Below are 12,297 nucleotides of genomic sequence, written 5' to 3' on the forward strand. Positions count from 1 at the left end.
ATCCCCATTCCATGGATACCATCAGACTTGACTTTGGCTTGGCTTCGCGGACGAAGATTTATGGAGGGGGTAAAAGTCCACGTCAGCTGCAGGCTCGTTTGTGGCTGACAAGTCCGATGCGGGACAGGCAGACACGGTTGCAGCGGCTGCAGGGGAAAATTGGTTGGTTAGAGATCCAACATGGATACCACCAGAGATACAACTAGAAAAATGCCCTCTGCTCATCCCCATTCCATGGATACCACCAGAGATCCAACATGGATACTGTGAGGGATACTGGAATGTTAGGAGTCCAGAGATACTGGAAGCAAGTGGCAATTAAGAATAAAGTATTATGGGTTAACTTAAGGTGAAGGGATACTGGAATGTGAGGAGTCAAGCAAGTGCTCATTAGAGAATAAAGTATTATGGGTTAAATCAGGGTGAAGGGATGCTGGAATGAGAGGAAGGGTTGTAAAACTAAGGATCTTCAAAGCAGGATAACAAGTAGATAGCTTTAGCAAGTCTTAGGGATTGATTAATGAGTGAAGAACAAAGACATGATACTTTTCTAGCTAACAAGTTTGCAGGAAGACACATAAACTGATAAGAAGTTAGAATCCACGTGGGCAGAATTACCTAATGCTAAACCAATCCAGGAGGCAGAAGAATGTTGGGGGGGAAGGTATCTCTGTACTGAAATGAAATGTATAAAAGTTGGGTCAGCCCCAGTATCTGTGTGTATTCCCAGGGTAAGGGGAAGCACCCAACTTTACATTGTTGTAATAGTATAATAAAAGTTCTTTGTTCTCAATTTTTGTCTCGAGCAAATTCTGTGAAGGTACTTCTGTTTCTCACAGATACCACCAGAGATGCAACTAGAAAAATGCCCTCTGCTCATCCCCATTCCATGGATACCACCAGAGATACAACTAGAAAAATGCCCTCTGCTCATCCCCATTCCATGGATACCACCAGTGATACAACTAGAAAAATGCCCTCTGCTCATCCCTATTCCATGGATACCACCAGAGATACAACTAGAAAAATGCCCTCTGCTCATCCCCATTCCTTGGATACCACCAGAGATCCAACATGGTTACCACCAGAGATACAACTAGAAAAATGCCCTCTGCTCATCCCCATTCCATGGATACCACCAGAGATACAACTAGAAAATGCCCTCTGCTCATCCCCATTCTATGGATACCACCAGAGATACAACATGGATACCACCAGAGATCTAACTAGGAAGTTAGTCTTGACCCCTGCTAGATGAATCCTAACCAAGTCTCTGAAATAGGAATGAGCAGAGGGCATTTTTGCCTCGTGATGCCATGCGAAGAACTGAAACCCAAGTTTGCAGATGCTGTATTTGTTGCTTCATACACAAAAGAGCTGGAGGAACTCAGCAGGCCATGCAGAGTTCTTCATGGTAAAGATGTATAATCAACATTTGGGACCTGAGGCCTTAGTCAAGATATGAGCAAAAATCAGGCAGGCACCTGAATAAAACGGTGGTTGTCTAATGCACGAAGGTGTATCTATGCATCTGGATCGAAGGATGTCCCCAGAAAGTGAAGGATTATTGTGTATTATTAATGTATGGTAATTTCCTCTAATCTTCGTCAATATGTAGCTGAGAAAAATGGTGAGAGAGCTAGATGAGGAAGAAGGAAACTTACAGAAGGCCTTAGAAAGCAAAATACAAGAAGGGCTCATGAGAATTATCCAGTAGCCAGGAAAGAATTTAAGAAAGAACTTAAAGGAAACAGAAGAAGGTCTTGGCAAGTAGGATAAAGGAAAACCCTAAGGCATTTAAGGGAAGAACAAAAGGCTGATGAGCAAGGCTGCTCAAGAATAAAGGAGGAAACATGCCTGGAGGCAGAGGAGGTCCCAGATAAATATTTTGCTTCAGTGTTCACTAGAAGGATCTTGGCTAATGTGAGGTGAGTACAGCTTATGTTCTGGATTTCATTAATTATATTGATTTAAGAAAGAGGAAGTGCTGGATCTTTTTATAATTTTTTTATTTAATACTTCACCATGAACCATGTTAATAACAATAAATACAAATATTCATCATTAAACATTCATCATTAAACTTCCTCCCACCCTCTATAACTTAAAGCAAGAAATAAAAGAAAGAAAAATAAATAAACAGTAGAAGAACACAAAAGGAAGAAAAAAAAATTGTGTCGTCCAAAATTTCATATCTAAATATTTTCGTACTTGCATCTTATCACTTTCAGAGATGAGGTCTGAAATTTGCAGTTACTAATATACTCTATGTATGATTCCCAAATTTGTTCAAATAAAGTATATTTGTCTTTTAGATTGTAGGTAATTTTTTTCTAATAGACCATTGTTGTATTTTTAAGGTTGCTTCCGTTTTCCAAGTTATCATGATGCATTTTTTTGCTGCTGCGAGTGTGATCATAATAAATCTTTTTTGAGTCCTGTCTAATTTTAGGCCTCATTCTTTGTCTTTTATGCTGTTTAACAGGAAGATTTTGGGATCTTTTGATATCCTATTTTTTGTAATTCTATTTAATATTAGGTTTAAATCCTCCCAAAAAGTTTGCACTTTTGTACATGTCAAAATTACATGTAATGTCCTAATTTCTTGTTTACAATGGAAGAATTTGTCCGACATTGTTGGATTCCATTCTTTTAACTTTTGAGGTGTTACATACCTTAAACCCATTAAACAATGTCATCACACAATGAAAATGAACAAGAAATTTGTGTCTTCTACTTTTACATACTGGGTCAGTTCATTTCATCTTCTTCTCCTTCGGTCATTTTAGGCAGTGGAGGTCCGCCGTAGGACTTCTCTGTTGTGTCCCATGTACGGTTCCCAAATTTGTTCAAATACTGTGATGTTATTTCTTCAATTATATGTTATTTTTTCCAATGGAATACATTTATTCTTTTCTATGTACCATTGCTGTACTCTCAGGCTTTCTTCTGATTTCCAGGTTGACATAATACATTTGTTTTGCTACAGCTAAGGCTATCATAATAAATCTTTTTTGTGCTCCATCCAAATCGAGTCCAAGTTCTTTACTTCTTATATTACTTAGAAGAAAGCTCTCTGGATTTTTTGGTATGTTGCTTTTTGTGATTTTATTTAATACCTGGTTTAGATCTTCCCAAAATTTTTCCACTTTCTCACATGCCCAAATTGCATGTACTGTTGTTCCTGTTTCCTTCTTACAACAAAAACATCTGCTTGATAATGTTGGGTGAAATACATTAATCTTGATGCAGTTTACTCTCCCTATTAGTTAATGGTAAATCTTTCCATTTCTCTAAATCTTCCTGCATTTTTTTTAAATTAATGGTTGGTAGTTTAATTTATACAAATGATTTAAATTATTATCTATTCTTGATACCAAGGTAACATATGGCCTGTGATAGCCATTTAAAAGGGGATTCCTTTTTACATTTTGTATAATTGACTTTGTTCATTGGCATCACTTCACTTTTATCAATATTAACTTGCTACCTTGATATCGTCCCATATTCTTCCAATTTTGTATATAACCTTTTTATTGATTTATCTGGGACTGTTAAATATACCATAATATCTTCCACAAATAAGCTCATTTTAAATTCTTCCTCTTTGACTTTTATTCCCTTTATTGCAGGTTACGGAAGTGCTGGATCTTGATATGTCTCTAGGTCGGATGAGATAGAACCCAGGTTACTATAGGAAGTGAGGGTAAAGATTCCTGGAGCTTTGGCAATGATCTTTGTGTCCTCCATGCCACAGGGGCGGTACCGGCGGATTGGAGAATAGCAAATGCGGTCACCTTGTTTAAAAAAGGTAATAAGGAGAATCCTGGGAATTATAGACCGGTGAGTCTTATGACAGTGGTGGGCAAACTATTGGAGAGGATTCTAAGGGTCAGGATTTTCAAGCATTTAGAGAAGTGTTGTCTTCTCAGGGATAGTCAGCATGGCTTTGTAAGTGGAAAAGGTTGTGCCTCATAAACCTAATTGAAGTTTTTGAGTAAGTACGAAAGAAATTGATGAAGGTAGGGCAGTAGATGTGTATATGGATTTTAGTAAGGCATTTGACAAGGTTCCCTTTAGTGGACTCATTCATAAAGTCATGGGATCCATGGAACCTTTGCTACGTGGATTCAGAATTGGCTTTCCTGCAGGAAGCATAGGGTAGTAGTAGATGGAATGTATTCTGCCAGGAAGTTAATGACTAGTGGAATTCCACAATGCCCTGCACTTTCTGATTTTTATAAATGACCTGGATGAAGTAGTAGTGGGATGGGTTGGTAAATTTGCAGATGACATGAAGGTTGGAGGTGTTGTGGATAGTATAGAAGGTTGTCATTGGTTACAATGGAACATAGACAGGATGCAGAGTTGGATGAAGAAGTAGCAGATGGAGTTCAATCTGTATAAGTGTTAAGTGATGCATTTTGAAAGGTCAAACTTGAAGACAGAGTTCATGATTAATGGCAGGATTCTTAACAGTGTGGTAGAACAGAAGGACCAAATCCATAGATCTCTTGAGGGTGACAGGGTAGTTGAGAAGGCTTATGGTATGCTGGACTTCATTAGTAGGGGGATTGAGAGAAGTAATGTTGCATCTCTATAAAACTCTGGTAAGACCACACTTTGAACATTGTGTTCAGTTTTGATCGGCTCAATTCAGGAAGAATGTGAAAACCATGGAGTGAGTACAGAGGAGATTTTCTAGGATGTTACCTGGATTGGAAAACATGTCTGATGAAGCAAGGTTACCAGAGTTAGGGCTTTTCTCTTTGTAGTGAAGAATGATGAGAGGTGTCTTAAAAGAGGTCTACAGGAATATGAGAGGCATAAATAGGGTGGAGAGCCAGCATCTTTTTCCAAGGGTGAGATTAGTAAACACCAGACAACATCTTACACAGAGAGTATTGGGAGCCTGGAATGCATTGCCAAGGGTGATGGTACAATAGGGATATTTAAAATACTCTTAGAGCAGCACATGGGTGAAAGTAAAACAAGGAAGTCTGCAGATGCTGTGATTGTAGCAAAAACACACAGAAATATTGGAGGAATTCAGCCAGTCTTGCAGTTTCCAGAGGATCAAAAGATGTGTTACGGATGTTTCAGGCCTGAGGAATAAGCAAGGAAAAGAAAGGTGTAAGAATAAAGACTGAATACTGGCTGGGGGAGGAGTCCAGACCAACAAAAGGTGTTAATTGGATATGATAAGAGGAGAGGTGTGAATTGATTTTGGCTCAGTGAAACGAGACACAGGAAAAAGGGAAAAGTGAGAGAGAGAAAGAGACTGACCTGGGGTGAAGTTAATGGAGGAAGAAGGGGCGGCTTTAACCTGAAACCAGAGAAGCCCAATGATACTGCCTCCAGTTGGAGAGTGTCCAGACGGAATATTGGATGTTCATTTTGTGGGTGGTCTCTCTAGCAGTGCATGAGACATGGACAGACTGAATCTACATCATGAACTCTCATTCTGAGCCTGATGACCCATAGCATTGAGCTTTGGACGCAGGTCTCCCCTTTGCCCCCAGCAATCTATGGGACTGAGCCCTTGACGCAAGCTCCCACCCTGTCCCTGGGGGGCCCACTGGGCCCTCCTGCTCCACCCTTTGACCGCCAACCTTCCCTCCCTTGAACTCAATTCTTGCCTGGTCTTCATCGTCACCTCCAACCTTTCCCCTCTCAGACTCAGAATGCTCTTTCCTCAGTAGAGGTCTCACCTTCATCCCCCTTCACTCACACTTCAGCGAGTTCCTCGCATGCCATGATACTGAACTCTTCTTCCATCATTTCCATACCTTCTACCACAAACATGATTCTCCACCCCACACTAAAAACCCTTTCTCCCGCATTAAACCTTTTTCCTCCTCCTGGACATCTTCTGTCTGCTTTGGACCTTTATATTTCCAACTGCCGCTGAATCATCAACCATATTGACTTTACTACTGCCTCAGTCATTCCAATCTCATTCCCTCGGAATGCCTGTCCCTCCACTCTCTCTGCACTAATCCTCACCTCACCATCAAACCCATAGACAAGGCTGGTGCTGTTGTGATCTGGTGCACTGACCTCCATCTGGCTGAAGCCAGACGACAACTCTCAGACACCTCCTCTTACTTACCCCTCCAACAGGACTCAACCAAAACTCATCAAAGTACTATCAGGCACCATCTCTGAACTCATCAATTCCGGTTATCTCCCTGGCACAGCCTCCACCCTTATTGTATCCCAAACCTGCACCACCCATTTCTACCCCCTACCTAAGATGCACTAACCCATTTGTCCTAGCAGACTCACTGAATTAGTCTTCGCTTCTTATAATTCTGTTTTGTCCCCCATGGTGCAGTCCCTCCCACCTACATCTGGAACACTTCACACACCCTCCATCACTTCAACAACTTCCAGATCCCTGAACTCGATCGCTTCATATTTACCATGGACATCCAATCCCTATACACCTCCATACCCCATACTGAAGGCCTCAAAGCCCTTCATTTCTTTCTGGACAATAGACCCAACCAGTTCCCCCTCTACCACCACCCTCCTCTGGCTGACAGAACTTGTTCTCACCCTCAATAACTTCCTTTGACATCCCACTTTCTCCAGGTCAAAGGGTTTCCTTGGGAGCCCACATGGGCCTCAGTAATGCCTGTGTTTTTGTTGGCCACGTGGAGCAATCCATGCTACAAGCCTACACAGGCAAGGCCCCTCAACTCTTCCTCTGCTAGATCAATGACTCATGCAGCCACGATGAGCATAATGACTTCATCCGCTTTGCTGCCAACTTCCACCCCGACCTCAAACTCACTTGGTCCATCTCTAGCAGCACTCTCACATTCCTTGATTTGTCTTCATCTCAGGAGACACTTGACAGACATCTTCCAGAAGCCCACCGATTCCCACAGCTACCTCGACTACACCATTTTCAACCCTGCCCACCCTGTCCATTCAAATCTCTTAATTCCTCCAACTCAGTTGCAACTGCTTCTAGGACGAAGTCTTTCATGCCAGATCATGCAGTACATGAGGCTTGGACAGACATATCAGTGTGGAATTAAAGTGGTTGGCCTTTGGGATGACCATGCTGTGGCAACAGACAGAGTGAAGATGTTCAGTGAAACAATTTCCCACTCTATATCCAGTCTCCCTGATGTGGAGGAGGCCATATAGAGAGCATTGGATGCAGTAAATGACCCCTGCAGATTCACAAGTGAGGTGTTGCTTCATTTGGAAGGTCTGTTCTGGGCCTTGAGTAATGGTTAGGGAGAAGGTGAGAGTTCACATCCTGTGGTCACAGGGTCAGGTGCCAAGGGGGCAAATGATGGAAAGGGAGGAACAGACAAGAGAGTCGTGGAAGGTATGATCTCTACGGAATATGTAGAGGGGAAGGGAAGTTGTATCTGGTGTGGGAAACAGAGGCTGATGGGATGGTAAGTGAGGATGAGGGGAATTCATCTGGGGTGGAAGGACTAGCTCAGATGTGGGAAATAGAGAAGATGCGGGTGAAGGCTGAGTCAGTGGTAGTAGAGAGGAAGCTACATTTTCCGAAGAAGGAGGAGATCTCATATTTGGAATGGAAAGATTCATCCTGGGAGCAGATGCAGAGAAGACAGAGGAATTGAGGGAAAGGAATAAACTTACCTGGGACACATTGATATGAGGTGTGTCTAAATAACTATGATGGTTAGTGGGTTTATAAAAGATGTCTCTAGATAGTTTGTCTTTCGAATTGTCGACGGAGAGATTTAGAAAAGGCTAGAGAGTTGCCAGCCCAAGTGAATTTGAGTTCAGAGTGGAAGTTGGCAACTAAGTGGATAAAGTCGACAAGCTCACCACAAGTGCAAGCAGCACCAATGTCTTTGTCAATGTAATGGATGAAGAGCCTTGTCTGTGTAGGATTGCCATATGGATTGCTCACATATGTATTGAAATGACAGACATAGCTAAGACCCATGTGAATACCCATAGCTATACCTTTGTCTTGGAGAAATTGGGATGAGCACATTTCTGTAAGATGGAGTAGGTTCATGGTGAAAGGGGACTGGTTAAGTGTTATAAAGGAAGAATCAGAGAGCTTTAAGGCCTTCTTTATGGGTGCTGGAAGTGTATAGGGACTGGAGGTCCATGGTGAAAATGTGACAGTCCAGCCCAGGGAACTGAAAGGTGTTAAGTTGATGGAGAGTGTGAGGTCTCCCAGACATAGGTGGGAAGGGAATGGATCAATGGGGACAAAATGGAGATGAGGTATGATGATACTAGTTCAGTGGGACAAGATCACGCAGAGACCATAGGTCTTCCAGGGCATTTTTTTTGTGAATCTTGGGTAGGAGGTAGAACCAAGCAGTGCGGGATTTGTAATTAATGGGGTTAGATCCTGTGGAAGGGAGATGAGGTCAATAATAGTGCGGGAGATGTTTCTTGGTGGGGTTCTGTGAAAGGTGTAAGAAGTATCTGAGAATTGGTATCCTGCCTTGGCAAAGTAGATCTTAGTGTACAGACTACAACAGCAACACCCTTGTCTGGATGTTTGATAGTGAAGTTGGAATTGGTGCGGAGAGAGCGGCAGGCAGTGTGTTCCAAGGGCGTAAGATTGGAATCAGTGAATAGAGTGGTGATGTTGAAATGGTCGATGTCTCGACGACAGTTGGAAATGAAAAGATGGAGGGCAGGCAGAAAGCCAGAACGAGGTGTCCAAGATGAGGAAGAAGGCCTAAGGCGGGAGAAGACATCCTCAGTGGTGAGTGGAAATTCCTTGTTAAAGTAGGCTCCTTCTGTAGCTAACCATTTTAATAAACTTAACGATTCCTCCAATTACATTTGCCTATATTCATCTGCAGCTTTTGTCTTTCTCAATTAGCAAAATAATGTCACCTGCTCTATTCTAACTGATTTATCTATGTATCTCTATTTTATTTGCTGTACTTATGTTTGAATTAACTTGCTGGAGAGCATGAAGAACAAATATTTTCATTGTACCTTAGTACATGTGACAATATACTTTGGATTTGCAGACATAAAACAGAATTATCAATATCGGTGTTGTACGTTGGTTTGATGTGGTTGAAAATGCAGAAGAACGTGCAGGATGTAGCTACTTCCAAAGAGGTGCCGTGAAGCCTGGAGCACGGGCTTGTGTTAGAATCAAATCTTCTAGACTTTGCAGACTCTCAATGCTGCTAAATAGGGTGATAGTGTTTTTAAGAAGGTGTATGGGGTTTTGACTTTCATTAACTGTGGGATTGAGTTCAAGAGCTGTGAGATGTTACAGTTATGCAAGACCTTAGTTGGACTCTACTTGGCATATTAAGTTTCGATCACCTCATTACAGGAAAGATGTGGATGCAAAAGAGAAAGTGCAAAGGATTGAAGAGCATGCCTTATGTGGTTAGATTGAGTGAACTTGGTCTTTTCTCCTTGGAGTGATGTTCAAATTCATGTTCAAGTTTATTGTCATCTGATTGTGCAGATACAACCTGATGAAACAGTGCATCTCCAGACTATAGAGCACACACAAAGACACACAGTATACCATACACACAAATGACATTCAGTAAAATCCCCATTATCTGGAATTCAAGCAAGTGGCAGCCAAACAACCAGCAAAAAAAAAATAAAATAATGGAAAATGAATAGGTAAAAAAATACAAAAGTTTAAAATTGGTGCCCCGAGCGGTTAGTTTGCCAATCGCGCAAGATGCAATCTCGCAACCAGCACATTTATTTATCCGGCATCTACCAATCCCCATAGGTGCCGGATACTGTGGGGTTTACTGTATATACATTAGCAATCCAAAGTAAATATTTATAAAAACAAAATGGGATTTTGGAATTGTTCAACAGTCTCACCTCCTGCTGGAAGAAACTGTTTCCCAGTCTGGTAGTCCTGGTTTTAAAACCTCTTCCTCTGTCTCAAAGGTACTGTGGGCTGGATGTTAAGGGTCTTTGAGGATCCTCTGAACCTCTCTAAGCATCGCTCCCTGTAGATGTTGTCAATAGAAGGAAGGGAGATCCGGTGATCTTCTCAGCATTTTAATCATCCTCCTTATTGATCTTCAATCTGATGCTTTGCAGCTACTATGATGCAGGCAGCCAGCACACATTGTGCTCCTGTAGAATGTTGTTAGCCTGCTGGTCAATGGCCTTACCTGCCTCAACCTCTAGGAAGGTGATACTACTGCACCTTCCTGACTATTGTGTGTCCTTTAAACTGACACCAAGGAGCTTTGTGCTCCCCACTTTCTCTATGATGGAGACATTGCTATTGGGGAGTGGTCCTCTGACTTCCTGAAGTCCTAATCATCTCCTTTGTCTTGTTTTGATGCTCAGGTTTGATGCTTTTGCATCACTGTACAAGCCTATCCATCTCCTCATCATTGTTCCCAATGAGGCCTAACTAACATTGTGTCATCCATGAACTTGATAATTCTGATGGAGCTGATCCTGGCAGTACAGTCGTGGGATAACATGCAGCCCTGAGTTGCATGCTCAGCCTCCAAGGTCCCTCTAACATATGATTGTGTTGAACGCCAAGCTGAAGTCAATGTACAACAGCCTGGCAAATGAGACATCATTCCCTAGGTGGGTCAGGACAGAATGGCGTGTCAGAGCTAATGCATTGTCTCCAGATCAGTTTGGTCGATACAAAAACTGGAATGGGTCCATTGTGAGCTTCGATGCGCTCCAATACCAGTTGCTCAAAGCACTTCATGATCATGGAGGTCAGTGCTACGAGATGGTAGTTATTTAGTCCAGCTACTGTTGTTTGGGATTATGGTGGCTACCTTGAAACCTACGGGGACAATGGACTGCTGGAATGAGATATTGGAAATGTCCATTGAGACCTCATTCAGCAGGTCCACACCCGACCTGCTATGTTATCTGTCCAGCAGCTTTGTGTGGGTTCACTCTGGATAGGATCCTCTTCACCACAGTTGCTGCTACGCAGGCTGTCTGTTCCTCAGGGGGATGGGGCTTTCTTTGGTGATGTGATGTTTTATGCATTGAACTGTGGGTGGAACATGTTCAGCTTGTTAGGAAGGGAGGCATCATTATCACTGCAAGGTGTGTTGTGGTCTGTTATGTTTTTAATACTTTGCCATATGCTCATTGCATTGCCAGTGTTGCAGATGTCTGAATCTTCTGTGCCTAACCCCACTTTGCTTTCCTGATTGCCCGGAAGAGTTCGACCTTGCTGTTGTTAGTGCCATTTTACTGCCTGACCTGAAAGTATCTTCCCAACAGAGGATGGGAGGCAATGAGCATGTAGATAGCCAGAAACCTTTCCTCGGGGCTGAAACACCTAACAGCAGGGGCCATAATTTTAAGGTGCTTGGGAGTAAATACAGGGGGTTGCAAGAGGTAACTTCTTCACAGAGTGGTGACTGACTGCATGGAATGTACTGCATGGAGGAGGCAGGTACAATAGAAATGGAGGGCTCTATCAGTCGGGAAATTCTAGGCAGTTGGTAGAATAGGTTATTAAGTCAGCACAACTCTGTGGGCCAAAGGGCCTGTATAATGTTGTTCTATGTTCTTTCACAATTGTGGATTGTTTCTGAATTAGAAGTGAATGTTCAATACCGCCATCTGGTGGGTCTGTGCTGTAAATGCAGAGACAAGTTGAAAACAGTTAAATAAATGTTCACAAATTTTGAATTTGTTCAGCTGAAAGAGTTCTAAACCATCATTGATTTCTTCTTAACCACCTGCTGCTTTTGTGAACATTTATTTAACTGTTTTCAACTTGTCTTCCTCTATCCTCTATCTTCCACAAATCTTTTGCTTCCTTGTATGCCCTCTTTGCTTTTAGCAAAAATCAGTGTCTGTAAATGTAACTAATTCTGGAACAGACTGTGACAAGCCTTCCCTCAGTTCTTCTAATGTATCAAATTATGGCTGGGCTGTGACTTGTGTTATGCTTATGTGAAATGTTAAATATTAACTGTGGCCATTCAGTCCCTCCTGTCTATACTATCCCTAGTGATAATCCCATTTTACTAAAACAGGAGCTCGCAATAGTATATGTGTCTTTTTACTCTTGCCGTATCTTAATTCAACCCACAATGATTCTACATCTTCTGATCCAAAATCACCTCTTATTATTTAATGTTCCTCCTCACCAACAGAGCCACGCCACCCACTCTGCTTACCTGCCAATCCTTTCGATACACTGTATCCTTGGACATTCAGCTCCCAATGTCATCCATCCTTTAGCCATGATTCTGTGATGGCCATAACATCATATCTGCCTATGTGTAGCTGTATTACAAAGTCATCCACTTAATTTCTTATGCTGTGTGCATTTAA

The sequence above is a fragment of the Narcine bancroftii genome, chromosome 10 (assembly GCF_036971445.1).
Source record: "Narcine bancroftii isolate sNarBan1 chromosome 10, sNarBan1.hap1, whole genome shotgun sequence".
Classification (NCBI taxonomy): Eukaryota; Metazoa; Chordata; class Chondrichthyes; order Torpediniformes; family Narcinidae; genus Narcine; species Narcine bancroftii.